General features: G+C 35.2%; 1 protein-coding gene across 1 annotated transcript in view; it reads right to left on the minus strand.

The window, feature by feature from the left end:
- The window catches only part of LOC128990431 (nucleolar transcription factor 1-like), a 158,479-nt gene that overhangs the window by 46,596 nt on the left and 89,292 nt on the right, over window positions 1-22,591 (minus strand). The gene's annotated exons all lie outside the window — the stretch shown is intronic.

Below are 22,591 nucleotides of genomic sequence, written 5' to 3' on the forward strand. Positions count from 1 at the left end.
ATGCTAATATAGCACATCTACCATAGCCATAATGTTCTACCACTGCACCTAAACAATAAAATACCCCTGCCGCAGCAAACCTGCCGACTAAGCGAATTTCCATTTGCCTGAATTGATTTTCAATTAAGTGTATTTAATTAACATTAGGTTTTATGAGTACCTAGGCTTGCTGCTACAGGGAGAGTAAAAAAGTTGTTTTTTTTTAGTAAAATATTAATAACATAAAATAAAATAAATTATAAATTTACCAAGTTTGATCAAAATACATCCATAAACAAGCAAACTACAACATTTTACAATATTTTCCATAAGAATAGCATGAGAATTTTAAAACAACAAGTTTTTGAATTTTCTCCGTAACCAATAATTGTACAAAAACACTTTGATATACTAAATTATTTGTTTTTTTTAAGCTCTTTAAAAAGGTCTGGAGAGAAATTGAGAAATTTTGTGTTAAGAGAGTCGAAAATTTGAAAAACTAATTTTTACCCATAAAACCCTTTGTAAAACCCCGTTCTCATGGTTCGATCATGCTGGTTCGCGAACTCATTCAAAATTATCCCGCCTTACCACCTTCAAACCAAATTTCATCAAAATCGGACAAAAATTATTCAAGTTATCGTGTTCACATACACACATTTTATATACATATATGTATATATATATATAAGTAGATAGTAGTGTGCCGATGTTAGACCCAAAAAGTACAAATTCAATAATTAATTAAATTTCCTATTTTCTAATACAATTTTGCACAATTTTTGACAAGTTAATCAAGTTTCTATAAAATTCCCAGTTTTTATCCAAAAACACTTTATTCATTTATTCATTCATTTATTCATTTATCGTTTCAACGGCTGACAGCGATACATATGATGATTAAGATTGTGATACAATTTAAAGCGATTAACAAGATGCAAATGTAATACAATTCAGAACAGAAACAAGCTACGAGATAACAATAAAATACAAAAACAACAATAAATAGCAACAATAAATACAAGTTGACAAACAGATGAAATTAACAATAATAATCTACTAATTTAAGAAAATTATTTGATAATAGCATTTGAGTGCAAAAACAGAAACAATAATTAAGCATGAACCAAACCAAGCAAAGCAACAACCCAAACATAACAGAAAATATGTGAACCATACTGCCGTGAAATTAAACAAAACCAGAAAAGGGCAGTAGAAAAATTTGCGTACACAGAGAGGCACAGGCACAAAACACAGAAAGATCTTCACTTCACCACTTCGAAATCACCACACATTTCTTGAAAGTAGCCAGCGACATATTAAAAAGGTCAATATCATCAGGTAGAGCATTTACGAGACGTTGGGCTCTGGGCAGTGGGCTGACGAGATGATAGTTGGTGCTGACATGCTCACAAGAGAAGAGGTCCTTGGAGACTTCTTGGATGGGTACCTCTCTGTAGTTGTAGCCCAACCTCACACCGACCACTCTCAAGAAGTGATTAACAACCATTTGAAGTTCGGTCTTGAGATAGTCTTGGTGAGGTGACCAAACACAACAGCCAAACTCTAGGTGTGGCAATACGAAGGCCAGGAACAGGGTTTTGAGTAGAGTAATGTCTTGGAAATATTTGGAGCTTCGAAGAACAAAACCCAGGGCTTGAAGGGTTTTTCCGCAACTAGAGGTAATGTGACGTTCCCATGACAGGGAGGAGGTTAAGGTCACGCCTAAATCCCTCACTTCATTAACCCTTGCAAGATTAGATTGACCCAGGCTATATACGAACTGAGACTGAGACTTCTTCTTGCTAAACGATATGGCTACACACTTTTTAATATTTAGATCCATGTGGTTTGAGACACACCAGTTCTGGACGGCATCGAGACTACGTTGGAGGAGAAGGCAGTCTTCGTGGCTTCTAATGGTAGGGTACATCTTCAGGTCGTCAAGAAGGCAATGGTTACCAACTTGGGTCACCAGGTCATTTATGAAGATGTTGAAAAGTGGTGGACCAAGGTGTGAGCCCTGGGGAACACCAGATGTGGGGAAAAATTTGTGAGATAAAGAACCAAGAAACTTAACTTGGACCGGGCATTTTGCAAGGTAGGACTTGAACCAAGATAGCATTTTCCCAGTTACACCAGCAGCTTGGAGCTTGGTGAGGAGGGGCGGATGGTTTACCCTGTCGAACACCTTAGCAAAGTCAAGATAAATGGCGTCCACTTGCAAGCGATCTTGAAAGGCATTAAGGATGTCAGCTTGCATTACCAAAAGATTGGTGGTAATTGAGCGTCAGGTAGAAAATCAATGCTGCAGTGGATAGAGATACGGCTTGATGGCAAAATTCAGTCGTTTGAGGATCAACTTTTCAAAGATTTTGGAGAGTGTATTCATTTCATTTCAAACAATCTTTATTCTTTTAGTACATATTTACAGTACATTGAACAGTGTCGAAAAGTGGTTCTTTATTATAACTTAAAACTGTTTTCTGACTTATTTCTACCATTTTTTACCATAAAAATAAGGCTATTTATACTATTTGTGACGGGTAGTCACCAAAAATTATTTTCTAAATCTTGGGATTATATTTCAAAAATAAAAGACCTGGTAAATGGATTTTACAATGCATATACCAGTGTCAGAACATTGGCATTTAGTAGACAGAATTCTTGATGACACGTACCTTGCTCAATCGACCAACCCACAAAAACCGTAGACTTAGCATTGTACTTTGGAGAGACTGAGGTTGGAGTTGACCGAAAGGAAGACACTTGGCCCCAGTAATCTCACGGGGACACTTCGCCGGTCTCCGGGTTTTTGGTAAGGCGATTACTTTATTAATATTTCAACTTTATAATTTTTGTGATTGTCCAGGCTAACTTAACTTTTTAAAGTCAGTGATTGATTGATACTAATCGTAATCAATTTTATAATAATTGATTTCATTTATAATTTGTGTGAATAAATATAGTGACTATTAAATTCCTGTTTGAATATAATAACGTGTCAAAAAGAATCTATCTATATATATCTATCTATCTATATCTATCTATCTATATATATAATAGGCTAAGCCGTTTTTTGTTAATCGAACTCCTCCGTTATTATTTGCCCAATTTTGACGTTAGAGGTCTCAAAATAAAGGTTAAAACGTGTAGTTGTGCCCAACGGTATTGGATTTTTGATAAAGTCGTTGGTAAGGGCGTCAGAGGCCCTTAAAGTCAGTTTTTTCTTTATAAGGATAACATGGGAGATATTTTTAATTTATAAAAACATATGTTTTTAGTTGAAAATAGTCAAAGTCTACTACATAAAAAATTAGTGTTTATTATGACTGTTAATGTATATTAAATGTTATCACGTTTGGTAACCAATGTATATTAAAGTATACTAATAATGGATCATACTACTTTATTTTAAAGCTGGGAATAGTAAAATTTAGTTGAGAAAAAGTTACCATGATTTACAAAACCGTAGGCTACTGTAATACCTATTTAAAATCACAAATCTTTGACATTCATTAATTTGACACGAAACAGCTGATCTACCAGACAATTTATTTATAAATCAAAACAAAACAAATCCTATACTACTAATTCATGTTTGTTGCTATAAAATTTTTTTTAAATTATTTGTTGTGTACCTATCCTAAAAATGGGACCCCAGAAGATTTGGCTGCACATTGTTCAGGTCTTGATACAATAGCCTATCCCTTGCTTTTCCCTTATGGAGGGATCGACTCGACAACTACACACCGGAGGCCCACAGGCTATCTGTTAGGCTTCAGTATTCTGCTGTGGTGGTAAGGTTAAACTTCAATATATAGTTTTATAATTTTTACAAAAATTGAAGGTGAACGTCTCGGTTTCATTCATAGGGAACAGTCAAAACTTCGAGCAGAGCTATATATGAAACTTCTGACTGTGATTTGATCAACAAAAAAGTCTTGAAAAAATTGCCAGCTGAGCCCAAGGTGTTCGAAATCATTTATAGTTTGCTTGGAGATAATTTAAACGCCCATCTAGAATGCCCAGCAGAGTTTTTAAACAATATGAAGGTCGGTGGATTGCCAAGACACAGATTGATTTAAAAAACGGGGCAATGGTTTTATTGATGAGGAATATCAATACACCAAGAAGGGCCTCATTAATGGAACAAGACTCCAAGTGGCCAAAATGGTTAACAATTTAATAGAATGTAAAAGTCCTAACTGGAACAAGTGAGAGGGGGACATATTTTGATTCCGAGGATAAAAATGTGCCCGTTGGAAACAAACTTACCATTTAAAATGGAAAGCTGCCAATTTCTGTTAGCTTTATCATTTGCAATGATAATCAATAAAGCACAAGGGCAATCACTTAAAAGAGTAGCACTGCTCTTACCCAGACCAGTTTTCAGTCATGGGCTTTATGTTGCTTTAAGTAGGGCTACATATTTTGATGGTGTACCCATATTCATCGCGGAAAATTCTGACCAGGGTAATTTTCCTGAAGGTGATTGATTTCACAACTAAAAACTTAGTAAGTTATTCAAGGAAGTACTTTTGTAAATAAAATAGGATAGAAAATGGATTCTCTACTTTCCATCTAAGGCTTCATTCATTACTGTATTCAATTCAATTCAATTCAATTCAAAACATCTTTATTCATTGCTAATTCATTCCAGTATCTTTACTTAAAGATACTGGAAATGTGAACAATACTGAACTAAGGTATAAATATTTAAAACTGAAATGTCAATATAAAAACTCTTTAAATGAAGCAAAGCTAGAAAACAATGCTAAATACATAGAAGAAAGTAATAACAGATGTAAAGCCGCATGGGAGGTAATAAAGAATAACTGTGAAATAAAAAACACAGCTGATTTGCAAATTGAGCCAAATACTTTCAATAGGTTTTTTGTTGACAGTGTAGACAAGATCAAACAAATTATTAAAATTCCAGGTATAATCACTTCTTGTAATGATTTTTTGAAAAAATATGAAATTGATAGTTGTAATAAATTTTGTTGGTCAGCCATCACACCTAGTGATATTCTTAGTGCCACTAAAAGGATGAAAAGATCAGCTAGTGTGGATGTGTACAATATGTCAAACAATCTGTTAAAAGTTATTATTGACTGTTTGGCTAACCCCTTGGCAATATGCATAAATAACCTTTTATCAGAAGGGGTTTTTCCTGACTTGCTCAAAGTCTCTCGAGTCTGTCCTATTTACAAAAAAGGTCCTAAAGACCAACCTCAGAGCTACAGACCAGTTTCAATTATACCTGTATTGGGAAAACTAATAGAAATACTTATTTACGATCAAATCAGAAATTATTTAGAAAAAAACAACATCTTGAACAACAACCAATACGGTTTTAGAAAGGGAAAATCCACTATCAATGCATTGGACGATCTAGTCAGGCAAGTTCATCTCTCTTTCGAAAATAAAACTTATGCTCAGGCCACCTTCTGTGACCTCAGTAAAGCTTTTGACTCTGTTGACAGTAATATTCTCATCTCTAAATTACAGTACTATGGATTTGATGGCCCTCCATTATCTTTTTTAAGAAGCTACTTGCAAAATCGCAAACAAGCAGTTTGTATAAAAGGAAGATGGTCAGATGAAGTGTCAGTCGAGTGGGGAGTGCCACAGGGTTCAGTCCTTGGTCCCCTTCTTTTCTTAATCTATATAAATGATCTACCCTCTTCTGTTGATTGTAAAACCATTCTGTACGCAGATGACTCTACCTTTTTATCTACTAGTAAAAACTATAAAGAACTTGAAAAATTGGCTGATGAAACATTAAATAATGCACAAAATTGGTTTCATAGTAATGGACTTTTGCTTAACAAAGAAAAATCACAAAAATTGGTATTTTCCTTAAATTATAATTCAAGAGAGTTTTTTGAGAACAGTGATAAGGGTAGTAAAGTTTTTTCAGCAAAGTTTTTGGGAATATATGTAGATAGTCAGCTAACTTGGGATTCTCATATAGACTATTTAAATACCAGACTTTCTCGTGTAATATTTTTACTAGGTTGTCTGAAAAAATGCATTCCATTAAATTATGTCCGAACAGCATATTTTTCATATTTTCAATCCATTTTCAGGTATGGTCTAATTTTTTGGGGCAATTGTGCTAGGGTAGAGGAAATTCTTGTTTGGCAAAAGAAAGCGGTTAGAGTTATCTCTAATAAAGGCTCAAGAGACCACAGCAAACCACTTTTTAGAAATCTTCAAATCCCTACTATTATTAACGTTTATATTTATGACTTAATAGTTTATATCTTGGAAAATCAACATCTTTTAAAATTTAGAAACCATACTCATGATCATAATACCAGAAATAAGAACCATACCACAATAGAATTCCATCGTTTAAGTAAAACTCTAAATAGTCACATAGTTTTATCACTTAAAGTGTACAACTTTCTTGAATCCATAATTAAATTACACAATATAAAGGATTTCAAAAGTAAATTTTATTGTTGGCTGACCAATAACCCATTTTAAAGTTTGGAAGATTTTTTTAAGAATAAGATTCTTCAGTTGTAATTATTCATTTAGAATATGTATTATAATATGTCTCCCTTTGTTAAGTTAGCTATAAGTATTTTATTAATTAATTACCTGACTATGCTATAATTTTAGCTGTATCTTGACATTGTCGATGATTTGTACAAATTCAAAAGACAATAAAGCATATTTCATTTCATTTCATTTCATTTCATTAGTATATATTGTATATACAAGAATGGTGTCAAATTCATCGTTACATAAAATATGAACACAAATAAAAGACAAATACAATACACAAGAACAAAAACAACAAAACAATACAGTCCTCTCTCAAGTAGGTATAAAACAAAAGTATACTACAGTGAAAACAAAAAACAAAAATATAGTTCAGTGAAACAGCAATAGGCCTAAAACATTTTAAGTCAATGCTGTTATTGCTTAGCCCAGAAATCTTTGAATTTATACAGAGCATTTTGTGTCAAATGTAATTTTAGAGCGTTTTTAAATCTGTTGTCATCTGTTTCATTTTTTATTTTTATTGGTAATTGATTAAAAAATTGTATTCCAATGTATGATGGTTTTTGTTTAAATATTTCTTTTTTATGCTTATTAATTTGGAAATTATATCGGTTTCTTGTGTTGTAATTATGATTATCGACGTTTCTAGTAAATGTTGAAATATTACGTTTAACATGAAGAACAGTCTTGTAAATATAAAGGCTATAAACTGTCATGATACCCAATCCAATAAAATGTTTTTTACAGTGTGCATCAAAATCCAATTTAAGCATTGATCTTATTGCATCTTTTTGAAGATGTAAAATCTTTTTGAGGTTAAAATTTGATGTTGCTCCATATACTTCAAGACCATACCCAATATGGGTATGGACCATTGAAAAATACATTGATTGCAATGTTTTGATGTCACAAAAAGAGGACAATCTCTTCAGAGCAAAGACTCCTGAACTAACTTTTGAACAGACCTCATTTACATGTTCTGACCAAGACAGTTTTCTATCCAGTAAAATACCAAGGAACTTTGACTTTTCAGCAAGGTCAACAGTATTCTTCCCAAGCGGCGGCCGGCTGGCGAAGCCCTATTCAGTACGCGAACTCAGTAAGTGGTTGGGGTCAAAAAATAGATTTTGAAAAAAGTATGTTTTTCTACTTTTAATTAATAACAGAAGGCCATTATTTTGACTTTTATAAAAGAAATAATTTTTTTATGACTTTTATGATGATAATTAGCATGACGATTATATACGTCAAACGCTTGCTATGAGTCACACGCTATGAGCGCTGTTACGTATATATTAGTCCTTCGCTTGTAAAATTTTAATCAGAAAACCTACTTATTTGTAATAAATTACAATTATATGCTAATATTAGTAATAATGTCGTAAATATAGCTCAAAAACATGGGTGAAATAAAAAAAAATACATATATACAAAATCATCAAAATATAATTATTGGTACAAAAGTAAAAAGCATTAGATTAGTTTACATATTTACAGGTTGGTTTCAAAAGTCCATTTTAGTATGGTAGTCCTCAAAGCATTTATCAGGATGCAGGTGTGGTTGGTCGTCACAGGTTTTACAAAAGTAGATTGTTTCTTTTCGAAGTTTTCTTTTGTTGCATACAACACAGCGAAGAGGTGCTTTCCTGCTCATAAAATGTGGCTTTCCATCCAATCTTTGGATTCTTCCTTGTGGTGGGCGACCTGGCTTTCTTCGATCTCTCTTCTTCTGTTCTATTTTACTTCGGACCAAATCCTCGATTAGTCGTTCCCGGAACATCTTGTGAGTCATTGGGCTGTTGTTGTGTTGTTCCTGAACAAATTTGTAAAGCAGGTAAGAATTCACGACAGCCACTTCCAAGAGCCAGAAAAAGAGCTTCCGATACCATTTCTTTGTTCGTCGCATAAATTGGTAGTTGGAGATGAAGTGATCCGCTCGATCGACTCCTCCCATTCTTTTAGTGTACTCTGCCACAGCTTCAGGCTTTGGAGTTGGAGGCACATTAGGAATCTTACTAGGTACGTCAACCATATGCTCTTTACTTACATTGTGCTTTGTAGTAAGCAAAGTAATAACCCGTTTATCCTTCCAAAAAACCACCCCCATATTCCCCTTCCTGCGTCCCTCAATATCTCCTGCATTCAACTGTGTGCTCAAGATTGGCATCTGTTTCCTGGATGTCATTACGGTGCCAGTTACAAGCATGCGTCTTTTTTCAAGTTCTTCTGCTAACTGTGGGCTATTATAATACCGGTCCACAAACACGTGATGTCCAATTGGGGGAGTAGTTGGGTCTTTGATAAGGGATTCACATAACTTGACGACAGTTTGGGTTGTTTTTAGCAGATCAGATTCAGGGAGGTCTTCGGCTTTTCCATAATACGGACTGAAGTTGTAGATGTAACCGTTTGCAGAATCAGATAAAACAAAAATCTTTAACCCGAATTTTGTGGGTTTGTCGGGGTTGTAGACTCTAAATACTATCTTTCCCTTGAAAGATATAGTACTTTCATCAACTGCTACATTGGGGCTTGGATTGTAAAATGTTTGACACATCTGTGTCATATGGTTAACCAAATATCTAATCTTTAGGTCTCGATCATTTCCTTCTTCGTGGCTAAAATGCATGTTCCAAAAAATTAGCAAAAACCTATCCCTCTGGAATACATCTGAAAAGAATGCAAAATGATTCGCCCATTTAGTTGAAAAATAGTCAGTTAGGTCAGGTAGAGGATGTAGGCCCATATTGAGTATTACACCAAAAAATGCATGCATTTCTTCTAATGTAACATCCTCCCATTTCTGAAGTCTACTTTTAGGACTTTCACTGTTTATTTTCCTTTCGTTGGCAAATAAATTTGTCTCATCACATATTTTTTGAATGAGGTCCTCATTAAAAAACAAGTGAAAATACTCGATGGGTTTAGTTTTCACATCGAAATGTGAGGGTAAATTAACTCCTTGTTCAATATTTTGCACAGGTACGTTACTTACAGGCCCTGGATCATTTTCAGTTACGTGAATCCATTCACCGTCCCACTCTTCACGCTGCTCCTTCCCAGTTTTTTTCTTTTTCTTCATCTCCCTCCCTTTAGGCTGATTTTGTTGTTTTCTCTTCTCAACCTTAGGCGGCTTTAGTTGTTTTCTCCCCTGCACTTTAGCCCGGTTAAGAGGTCCTGGCAGATCATAAACATCATCATTTCATCGGCTCCCATGGGTGTACTACCACAATCAGAAGTTACATCTAGTTCGATATTAGTCAGGTTAGAAGGTCCTGGTCGAACATAAACCTCATCTTTGTCGGCTACCAAGGGTGTACTAGCACGACCAGAAGTTACATCTAATTCGATATTTACATCTTCTATGCACGATCTTCCCTCCAAAACATCGATTCCACTAATGTTCTCACGCGATAATTCATAATTAATAACATCATCTTGATTGTCTGAGTCTTCTAAGCTACGTACCGATAGGCAATCGTCATGTGTAGGAATAGAACCATCCGAAAGGTCGATATTATTGTCCCTCTCCGATATACTTTTATTTAGTAGCTCGATAATATCGTCTTCAAAATGTGTATCACTTGGTTTGAAAGCCATACTTCATAAATCAAGCACACAAACAGTTACACAAACATACTTCGTTCACATAACCTCCCACTGCAGTAAACAGACAGCTTTAGTAACAACGACAAAGTATTGCATCAGCCACCTCGCACAAAATAACTCACAGCTGATGCTAAAACAGTGTTGCCACCTGACGGAATGAAATTTACCAAAAATTAAATGTATCACTTGGTTTGAAAGCCATACTTCATAAATCACGCACACAAACAGTTACACAAACATACTTCGTTCACATAACCTCCCATTGCAGTAAACAGACAGCTTTAGTAACAACGACAAAGTATTGCATCAGCCACCTCGCACGAAATAACTCACAGCTGATGCTAAAACAGTGTTGCCACCTGACGGAATGAAATTTACCGTAAAAATTAACAAAATACAATATACGGTATAAGAAATAAAATAGAAACAACTTTCTGACCGCTATATTATGTTTGCATGTTTTGACGTATATGTTCGTTAAACGCTCATAAGCGTGGAATCACTTAACGTATATATTCGTTAAACGCTCGTAACGGGCAATATAGCCGAACGTATATATACGTCCAACGCTTGGGAAGGGTTAAGGCAGTCTGTTAGTTCTGTGTTATTCCTTGAATTACCATTTTTACAAGAGAATTTAATTATTGTTGTTTTATTTTTATTAGTTAAAAGGTTCAAGTTATTTAGTCTTTCGTTAACTTTGTTTGTTGCTAGGGATAATTGATCAAAAACATTACTTCTATTGCTACTAGCTATCGTTAGATTAATATCATCTGCAAAAATACAAAATTTATTATTTAATGTTAGGTTCGAAAGACATTCTGGTAACTTTCCTAAGTACACAAGGAATAGGAATGGTCCCAGGACTGATCCCTGGGGAACGGAATATTTAATTAATCTAGTTTTTGACTTTATTTTAAATAATCTATTGCCATTGAGGTGTTTAGTTTCCACATATTGCCTTCGACCTATTAGGTATGATTTTAATAAAGCTAAATCTTTGCCAATTATACCATTAGAAGTTAGTTTTTCTAGTAAAATAGAATGGGATACACTGTCAAACGCTTTAGTCAGATCTAGAAATGCAGAAACAGTATGGTCACCTTTGTCTAATTTATCCACAATATGTTCAACAAGAGCTATGACTGCAGTAATAGTTGATTTATTTTGTCTAAAACCATGCTGTTCCGAATCTAATAAGCTATTTTTTTCAAAATAATCAGTTAGTTGCATCAACATACACTTTTCAAAAAACTTTGATAATGATGGTAGGATTGAAATAGGTCTGTAGTTGGCAGGATCCTTCTTGTCACCCTTTTTAAATATTGGAATAATTTTTGATACTTTTAATTCTGTGGGAAATACTCTAGATATCATAGAAGCATTAATAACATGCAGTAGAGGCTTAAGAATTGCTCTTTTTGAAGCCTTAATGAGTTTTGTTGGGATGTCATCATATCCAGATGACCACTTGTTCTTTACTGAATTAATTATTTTATCTAACTGTTCCTCAGATATAGTATGAAACTTAAATCTAGACTTATCAGCAATAACAGCATTGGACTGCTTGGGGCTATCCCCAAAGGAATCTTTATTATTCAAATTTGGAATTATTGTGCTATCAACTAAGTCAGCATAGTAATCATTCATTATGTTGACAACTTCCACAGGGTTAGTAACAGAATTTCCATTATATTTTAAAATAATCTGGGATGGTAAATTAGAAGAATTTCTTCCAAGTTCAGTATTGATTAAATTCCAAGTAGTTTTTGCTACATTTTCAGATAAAGTGATTTTATTGTGAAAGTATTGTTTCTTCTTTTCAATTATGAGTTTTTTAACCTTCTTTTTTGCTGCTTTATGTTCAATTTAACTGTCATATTTTTATTTGTCCTTTTGTTTTTACAAGCATTTAATAAGTTTTGCCTTTCTTCTTTGATCTCTCTATCTATCCAATTCTTAAATCCGTGTTTTGTACGAACATTAGTCACAGGAAAATTCTTATCAAAGTAAAACCTTAGAATATTGTAAAAAAATGTAAATTTTTTATCAATAGGGGTTTGGTAAAGTTGTGTCCAGTTCTCAAATTCTAAATCTTTTATAAAACCATTAATGTTATTTTTGCTAAAAACCCTTTTTGATTCCAATAATATTTTAGGGTTATTGGATTTTTCTTTACTCATAGTAGTTATTGTGAGCAATTGCCCATCATGATCTGAGAGTGCAGTTACTAAACACAGCACTTTAATACAGGGTGAGTTTTAAATGAGTTCCCCCCCTACTTTTTTCTACATTTCTTAAGATATCATCTCCGGACCACATCAGATCATTGTAGAGTAGTAAGTACTTCATTTTGACTGGGTATACATTTTTGGCCGCCATCTTGGATCCGCCACATTGATATATATAATACTATAATAATAATATAATACTATAATAATATAATAATAATAATAATAATACTATAATAATAATATTGATATATATATATAATACGCTAAGCCGATTTTTGTGAACAGAACTCCTCCCTCAATTTTGGACCGATTTTGATGATTAAAATGTCAAAAGAATTGCCCTGATCTGTAGTTTTGCAAAGTGTTTTTCGTTTTTTGATATCTTTATTAGTTTGGGCAGGATCTTCCATCAAAGTTGGATTTTCTCCCATAAGATTAACATGGGGGAATCTAAAAATTTAATTGGAAACTTTGTCTCCACTAATTTGAGAGAACGGCTGGGCGTAGAAACTTGGTAGGGGTGTCAAAAGAAAGGTCTTGGTCTGTAGATGGGTTATCAAAAGAAAAACGAAGTAAATTCCCTTAGGGCTCTGCCCCAGAAGCCTTTAAAGATCCCTCTACAGATTTGTTTACATTTTGGCCATGTGGATAATACTTTTTAATGAAACAGCTGTTAATTTGTAAATTGTATTTTAAACAAGACACATTAATTGGAGTTACTGAATTGTCCAAAAGAAGCATTTGCAATGTTATTTTCTGATTTTAAAATTAATTTGTTTCTGTATCATGTTATGTTTTGCAATATATACCATGACGAAATCAGTGGAAAATCCTTTTATCACAGTAACTCTTAAAGTTATTTCTTATTGACCTTATATCTATTTTACGGGTTGGTGACTGCCCTTTTCACCATTTTGTCTTTATTTTTATCATATTGTTCTAGACAGATCATCATAGGTTCATGAGATTATTGTCATACATGTTTTCAATCATTGGAAAAATATTAAATTGTGTAATACAATACAAAATAATAGCCTACAAGTGCAGAAGGGCACGGTGCCTATTTGAGCCGTGTCCATATTTTGTTAAATTAAAAGTAGTTTACAGCAACTGGATAAAACATTTTACAATATTTATGTAGAAATATTTGCATGATAAAGTCATTAAGCTGGAAAACTGCAATATACTGCAGACTTTTCAGAGAGGTTACTTCGATGTATTCATTCCGCTTAGTGAAAACATAAAATAGATATGTACCTATACAAATAAGAACTTGAATTCTTAGAGAGCCTTTGAATGTTATTAGACTAACGAAAAGGGTTGTGCATGTTTACTAGCGCTACTCTGCAACAAAAACCATTTAATTTATCTCCAAAATATATATTTTTAAAGTGCACTGATCAGCAGCAAAAAAATCTATGTAACTTACCCATATTATGTTATTGAAAATAACACAACATTTTGGCTGTAAATATGGCCCAATGAGTAAATAATATTTAAGCAGCTACTGTCATGACAGAAAGGTCATATTCCTTTTAAACTAGATCACATCATCCTTTATAAGATGTGTTGATTAACAATGCATGTAAACGTAACATGTGTATTTAGGTAACAGCAAATTTACAGTATTTTTGCTTTTTGGAAATGTCCCATTGCTATGTCATTTGCATTATTTGTTGTCAATGAAGCCGCATATAAATGAGGAGGCCCCTAACAGTTTAAGAATAAAAGCCAACTTCACTTCAAGTATATTCCACTACACCTCACATTCCGTAGAGAGATTATATTGACAACTTTATGTAATTGATATGGCTGAGACAACTAACTGACATCCCCCATGTCAAGGAATTCCAGCTTTAACAGTAACCCCACAACAAATTTCTCAAAACTGTGAACTGACGCGACGAGACGAAGGAAAAATCAAACTTACACTGTAATGGATATCTCCCTTTGAAGTTAGAACGTGTCTTCCCAACAGATATTTTTTTCAAATAAAATCATAGATTAATCTGCATTACACTGATGAAATCACGGAAGTGTTTAACTACAAAAGATCCACCAATACGATTTTAATACTATTTAAAGTTTAATCCAAACGATGAGATACCAGATAATATACTAATAACTCCGATGACGTACAGTATGGGAGATATTTTATTCATTGAATGATCAACCATATTTGGTAACTATCATTATTGTTTTTACACTTATTAATCTTTAAACAATGCTAAATGCTCAAAATATGTACAATTTCACTCAATTTATCGCAGTTAGATGAATTAGCGTAATCCTTGAAAATAACCGTCGATTTCGACGGGTTTCACCTAGTTATAATTATTAGAGTTTTATATATAAATTTCATTTGCTTAGGCCTACTTAAATAAAAGGAGCCTGTAATTATTTTATCATCAATTTTTATTATTGTCTTTATTATTATCTTTATCATATTGTCCATCCACTTTATTTGAATAATGATTAAACATTCTTTTACCTCTCACTAAAGTATTCTTATTATTTTAAATCGATCCCGGTTACGCCCCCGGTCACAATTACAATCGTGGCATATTACATAGAGATTCTCAACAAAACAAATAACAATCATAAATAAAATAAGAAAGCAGTAAAATATTCTAAACATCCAAAAGCCCTTCAAGTCTCAGAAGGTTTTGAATTAAACTCTGGGTCAAGAAATTCTTGTGTATTATACAATGCTTTAGTCGTTATAAAATCTTTAAGTTTCCTTTTTAATATTCTTGGATTCTTTGGATACACTGATGGGTCTTTGGACCCCACCAAACCAAAATCTGGAGCCGGCTATTTCACAGAACACTCCAACACCTCCTTTTTTGTTCCAACAAATTCATGCTCAAGCACCGAAACCGAGCTTCTAGCCATCAACGCAGCAGCTGCCCACTGCATAAGTTTGGAGAGTGAGAACATATGCATCCTCAGCGATTCAAAAAGCGCACTACAGCTTCTAAAACAATACAAGCCTTCAAACTATTATCATATAACAGAAGAAATATTTCATCTCCTGGATCTAGCTTCAGGCAAAAATATTTGTTTACAATGGATACCGGGTCACTGCGGACTGCATGGAAATGAAGAAGCTGATAAAATAGCAAAAGCAGCCTCCAACATGCATCCAATACCACCGAAGCAACCAACTCTCTCCAGTTGCATAGCCACAGCTCACAGAACTCTGAGACACAGGTGGGTAGAGAGATGGAACGATGAACCTACTGGCCCCCATCTTTATAGCCTCCTCAAAGAACCCAACAACATCGAAGTCTTCAAACACCTTCCCAGATCAGTAGCATCGTTTGCCTCAAGAGCAAGAATAGGACATATAATTACACAATCCTATCTCTTCCGATTTAACCTGGCAGATTCACCCCTGTGTCTTGTTTGTCAATTGGAAGAAGAGACTCTAGAACACATCCTCCTGCATTGTCCAAGCAAGTCAGACGGGAGAGATGAGCTAAAGAGAAAACTTCAACCTGACTGTTCCCTCAAAAGAATCCTGACTGAGCCTAACTGTTGGAGATTAGCAAGCTATGTATACGAGAGACACCGTGTGGTCGGCATCACTTGAAGCTGGAAGCACGCACCAAGAAGAAGTAAGTAAGTAATATTCTTGGATTCGGCTCTTGTCTTAAGGTTAATGGTAATTTGGAAAAAAACAGTGCTCCAGCATAAGTAGGTTTCTTTTTAAATAGTTCCAAATTATGTATGGGTATTGCAATATTGTTCCTATTTCTAGTATTATATTCATGAGTACTTCCTAATGGTTTTAGAGTATGTTCCCTTTCCTTGAAGTGGACGCATTGTTCAAGATAGCTATAGGTCTGTAGTTGCGGATGTCTAGAGTAGGACCAGATTTGTGAATGGGTAAGATGTAATTCTTCAGGTCATCAGGAAAAACACCCGAGTAGTTGTAAATTTGAGTTGTAAATTTTGAACAATATTACCTAATTTTAGCATGATTTATACAAAATACATAATTTGTTTAATAACTACTAACAAATCTTATTTTAAACAGAAAATGTATACACTAAAAGATCTATCTAAGTCAACTATAAGCATCATTCATTTCACTGTTAAATTAACTAAAATAAATTATTGGTAAACATTTAGTGTTTTTAGTTGGTAGCACTGCAAATGGCCATTACATAGCAGTTCTCTAAGTGATCAACATGTAGTTCCGTGGTGGTTCATCTAGAATAACATAGTGAAGGCCATTACATAGCAGTTCTCTAAGTGATCAACATGTAGTTCCGTGGTGGCACTGCAAATAACATAGTGAAGGCCATTACATAGCAGTTCTCTAAGTGATCAACATGTAGTTGAAGGCCATTACATAGCAGTTCTCTAAGTGATCAACATGTAGTTCCGTGGTGGCACTGCAAATAACATAGTGAAGGCCATTACATAGCAGTTCTCTAAGTGATCAACATGTAGTTGAAGGCCATTACATAGCAGTTCTCTAAGTGATCAACATGTAGTTCCGTGGTGGCACTGCAAATAACATAGTGAAGGCCATTACATAGCAGTTCTCTAAGTGATCAACATGTAGTTCCGTGGTGGCACTGCAAATAACATAGTGAAGGCCATTACATAGCAGTTCTCTAAGTGATCAACATGTAGTTCCGTGGTGGTTCATCTAGAATTATTTAAATATTCTTTTTCTCTTTAGTCTTCCGTCAAATCAGTGCAGAACTTTCCATAAGACATTTCTACATAATTTCAAGATAGTTAGCAGCCTTCTAGATATTTTTATATAGTTTAACTACCTCAAGTGAAAACCATTATAAGGTTACATCATCCTCCAAGACATTTCTACACACCATACAGTTAACCTACGTGTTGTTTAAATGTCATCATCTACAAGAACTACATAGTTCATCTATTTTGTCCTTATCTACAAGACTCTTTAAGCCTATACAATTCAACTTTTTAAAATATTCTTCAAGATTACATCATCCGTCAAGACTCTCTACGTACTATATAGCTAACTCATTTCAAGTGTTTTTTATTTTAAATTTCTTCATCTACAAGACTAATTATATAGTTCATCCATATCTCAACTGTTTTATTCTAAATTATTTAATCTAGGCCTACAACACTTTCTTGAAGTACGCAGATCAACTACTGTAAGTGTTCATCTAGCTAATTTTATTAGCCTATTGTGACGGGGGCCCCAGTCTTCCCCCGTCATTGGGACAAACATAATGTGATTTACCGGTAGTTGGTACACTGCTCCCGGAACTGGTGGGGAAGTCGACGGAGGTGTCGCTCGAGTCAGTGTGTGGAGAGACCCCGGACCAAGTCGGTGTTGTGGTGCGAGTTCAGGCGGGGTGTAGGACCGCGAGAGGAGGACGTCGGAGACGGGACAAGAGGATGACCAGGCAGGGGCGTTAGGTACAGGACCAGTCGTCTTCGTTTCTTGTATTTTTGTACGCGTAGGGTTCAGGGCAGTAAGTGTGTTGTAGGGACGGTAGGTCAAGGTCTTGCCATCTACAGACTGAGAGGTTAACTTGTTCAATAAATGCTCTACCATCTGGGTAAGTCACTTTTGGATTTTTATTTAGTCTACTTTCCCTTTCCCCCCTGTCACTCGAGGGAATATGTGACACTATTAACAGAAGCACAGCTAAGTAATATAACGTTGATATAGTAGCAGTAGTAGTAGTAGCAGTAGGGTTATTATTGATTAATCATTTAAATATTTTAATTTAACCTGAACAGCTTGTTTAGTAATCCAACACGTTATCTTGGTAGCTTGGATAGCGGAGTACCGGCTATCAGATAATATATTTATCTAGTGTTTGGAACGTATTTAATATTTATTTCTCTGCTACTACTTACTTGAATACTTGTTGTTTTAATCTTTGACCGAAGTATATCGGATAGATTGCGTCGTTATACTAATATTTACAAAATTATTATATACAAAACTTGCTTTACAAATATCATAAAACTTAAAACTTGAAACTTAGGCTGTGGTAAGCGTGTCTAAGTAGCTCAATAATTTAATAGTAGTGCAATTGACATTTAGTTTTGCTTGTTTGGCTTGGTATTTTATTGAGACCAGCTACTAGAGGTGTAGTCACTCTGCCTATAGTATACGTGTAATATTATATGGTATTGTTATTGAGTGAACTGTCTGATAGTTAGCTTAGGCATTAGAGTCGTGTATTGGATTATAGTGGCGGAGTAGACCCGCCTGGCAATAACTCACATTGTGGTTTTTACTGGCAAATCATCGTGTAACTCACTTTGTTTTAGGCACTCTGGGCTTAACTATTGGATAGTTAGGATGAAGCCCGAGTTGCGTAGTCAGCAACGACCCCCTAGGAGAGTGGAGAATCGGCGTAGGCCTGGTGGTGATTATTACACGTTTATTTTGGTGACTTGTTTTTTACTTGTTCACAGTGCCCTTGTATGAGCCAGTCCTATACCGGTTAGACCCGGCTTTTGGCGTAGTGGTTTCCCTCATCGCAGACCCTAGAATTTCACCCAGCCATTGTAGGCTGAGTTATCCTCGGCAAACGTTTGCGACTGCATTTTTTTCAGTGCGAGAAAAGTGTGTCGCAACTTTAAGTATAGAGAACTTTTTAAACTGTTGTTGGACAACTTTAAAACAAAAAAAATCACTACCATGGAAAGTGTCAAGTTTTTTCACTACGTCAGAACTGCGAGAGTCTGATGGAGTTTGCCAATGTTTTGAGGCATAAAGTAAATGATTGTCAATTCAATTCCCCATTGAATTTTTCCAACAAGCACTTGTTAACACTTTTGTAATGGGAATATGTGATACCAATATAAGGTCCAAACTTATAGAAAAGGATTATGAAACGTTCCCAGAAGTCATTAACGTAGCTAATTCTCTTTTCTCAGTAAAAGGTGCTTCATTAAACAGTTTTCCTCAGAAGGAAAATTTTAATGTTATATCTCTAAGACCATGCTTTATATGTGGTAGTAAACATCTTAAAAGGAATTGTAACATTAAAAATCTAATTTGTTACAAATGCGGGAGTAAGAATCACATAAGGAGAATATGTAAAACAGGGCAAGTAAAGAAACAACACCTTAGTAGTGACAGTGTTGAGAATGGTGCGACCATCAATAATAAGTCAAAGGAATACGGTAGTAACGCTGTCGATAATGCTGCAGATAGCTATAGTGGGCGAAACAAGTGGAAAGTTGAAGGTAACAATGGAAGTCTTTAAAAAACACGCCAACCAACTAAAGCATAAAAAAACTTCTTGAAGACAAGGACAGTAGTTCAATCTCAGCAAAATGGAAGGTGAAGTGTTTGTGCTTTTTGTCTGTATCAAATTCACAACATTTATTGCCATCTGTTATAAATAACCAGATTTTTTTGTTATCAGTTAGTTTTTACATGATTTAAGTCAAGTTTCGTTTTACTACATGTTGTACTTTTTAATTGTATAGTGAATATACGTTACTCATTTGGATCATCCTAATGGGACGATGACGAAGTTGGACAACGATAAACGTGAACAGCGATGAAAACAGACAACGATAAATCTGGACACATTCAAATGTGTCCAAGTTTAACATACAGGCAAACGACGAACCCGGACACTCCTATTTCTTAAACAGACTGTACACCAGGCTAAATGAAATTCTCAGTCTCACTCGGTTGTCTTTGTAAGGTTCCAAATGAGATTCCTAAAACAGAAATGCCGTGAATACGCCTTATTGTAACAAGGCTATATACTGTGTTGTGACTCACAGTTCAGCGAAAAACATTGCACATTATAAATTCAGGATTTTAATTGCATGCTTATTAGGTTGGTGTAAAGTTTTGCTCAATATTAGATGAGTGAACGAAGTGAACGAATCTATGTATCGTGTATAGCGGAGTAGGAGAAAAGTTGTCCGCTGGAGTATGTGTGTGTGTGTGTGTGTGTGTGTGTGTGTTCGCACCTAAAACTCAAGAACCGTTGCACTTATAGCGTTCAAATTTTGCACAAATAGCTATGACACCAGTGTAAAGACACCATTAAAATTCTAGACGATTCCACTCAGTAGTAATAATAAAATACTTAAAAAACATTTTTAAATTCGTCCCATAAGAATAACATTAGGAGCTACCTTCTTCTTCTTTTTATTTGTTTACGTTTTGCGACCAACAATTTTGTTGTCTACTTAAGACAGAGAGAACGACTTTTACTCTAAGCTCTTTCATTCAAGGAGTAAACAGTTTGGCGTCTATGAATATATATCATTATAATTTCACAGCTTTCAGAATAATGTTATTTAAGCTAATTAAATTTCACAACTTTTAGAATAATAAATTGAACTTAACAATATTAGTCGGCAGTTATATACCGTTTATTTTCAGTATTAAAATTCACCTTTAAATTAAAAGTAATAGGTATGTATGTATTTAGAACAAAGCAGCTTTTTACATTATTCAATTTAATGTTGGCATTAAATATTAAATATTCAAAGATGTTGGTATATTTTTATACTAAAATGCTATGCGAAGGGGGGGGGGGGAAAGGTCCCCGACGTAGAGAGTGGTAAAGGAAGCGGAAAGGTGAGCAGTGAAAAGAAAGGAGTACGGAAACCCTTTATGACTGTTAAATTAACGTATCTGTAAAACTTAAATGCTATGGAAAAATAGAGAAACAGGACTACGATGTACGAAGTAGTGAAGGTAATAGTGAAGGAAGTAGTCAATGCGAGCGCTGCGGAGTGTGGGGGGGCCTTTATGACAGTTGGAATAATGTATCTGCAATTCTAAAAATGCTATGGGAAGGGAGAGAAACAGGTCCACGATGTAGGAAGTGGTGAAGGAAGTAGTCAAGGTGAGCAGTCCGGAGTGTGGGAAGCCTTTGTGACAATTAGAATAATGTATCTGCAATTCTAAAAATGCTATGGGAAGGGAGGGAAACAGGTCCACAACACTTAGGAAGTGGTGAAGGAAGTAGTCGAGGCGAGCAGTCCGGAGTGTGGGAACCCTTTGTGGCAGTTAGATTAATGTATCTGCCATAATAAAATGCTATAGGAAGGGAGGGAAGCAGGTCCACGACGTAGGAAGCGGTAAAGAAAGTAGTCAAGGCGAGCAGTCCGGAGTGTAGAAACCCTTTGTGACAGTTAGATAAATATACCTGCAATACTAAAATGATATAGGAAGGGAGGGAAACAGGTCCACGACGTAGGAAGTGGTAATGGAAGTAGTCGAGGCGAGCATTCTGGAGTGTAGAAACCCTTTTCGACAGTTAGATTAGTGTAACTGCAATTCTAAAATGCTATGGGAAGGGAGGGAAACAGGTCCACGACGTAGGAAGTGGTGATGGAAGTAGTCTAGGCGAGCAGTCCGGAGTGTAGAAACCCTTTGTGACAGTTAGATTAATATACCTTCAATACTAAAATGCTATAGGAAGGGAGGGAAACAGGTCCACGACGTAGGAAGTGGTGAAGGATGTAGTCAAGGTGAGCAGTCCGGAGTGTGGGAACCCTTTGTGAAAGTTAAATTAATCTATTTGAAATTCTAAAATGCTATAGGAAGGGAGGGAAACAGGTCCACGACGTAGGAAGCGGTGAAGGATGTAGTCAAGGTGAACAGTCCGGAGTGTGGGAACCCTTTGTGAAAGTTAAATTAATCTATTCGAAATTCTAAAATGCTATAGGAAGGGAGGGAAACAGGTCTACGACGTAGGAAGAAGTGAAGGAAGTAGTCGAGGCGAGCATTCCGGAGTGTAGAAACCCTTTGTGATAATTAGAATAATGTACAGTATCGAGCATGAGGCGAGCAGTGCGGAGTGAGGGAACCGTTGGTGGCAGTTAGATAAATGCATCTGCAATTCTAAAAATGCTATGGGAAGGGAGGGAAACAGGTCCACGACATAGGAAGTGCTGAAGGGAGTAGTCGAGGCGAGGAGTCCGGAGTGTGGGAACCCTTTGTGACAGTTAGATTAATGTATCTGCAATAATAAAATGCTATGAGAAGAGAGGGAAACAGCTCCACGACGTAGGAAGTGGTGAAGGAAGTAGTCAAGGTGAACAGTTCAGAGTGTGGGAACTCTTTGTGACAGTTAGATTAATGTATCTGCAATAATAAAATGCTATGAGAAGAGAGGGAAACAGGAAATACATTACGTATATTACCAATGACTTTGGTTAATTAATGGACGAGAAGTTAGGATTGTTGTTGACTGAGATTTGGTTTTTTTTTAACAGGTTGGCAGCCTCTTTTAACCTTGCATTTG

The sequence above is a fragment of the Macrosteles quadrilineatus genome, unplaced genomic scaffold (assembly GCF_028750875.1).
Source record: "Macrosteles quadrilineatus isolate MER2022 unplaced genomic scaffold, UCM_ALF_1.0 Scaffold_3__2_contigs__length_128488019, whole genome shotgun sequence".
Lineage (NCBI taxonomy): Eukaryota > Metazoa > Arthropoda > Insecta > Hemiptera > Cicadellidae > Macrosteles > Macrosteles quadrilineatus.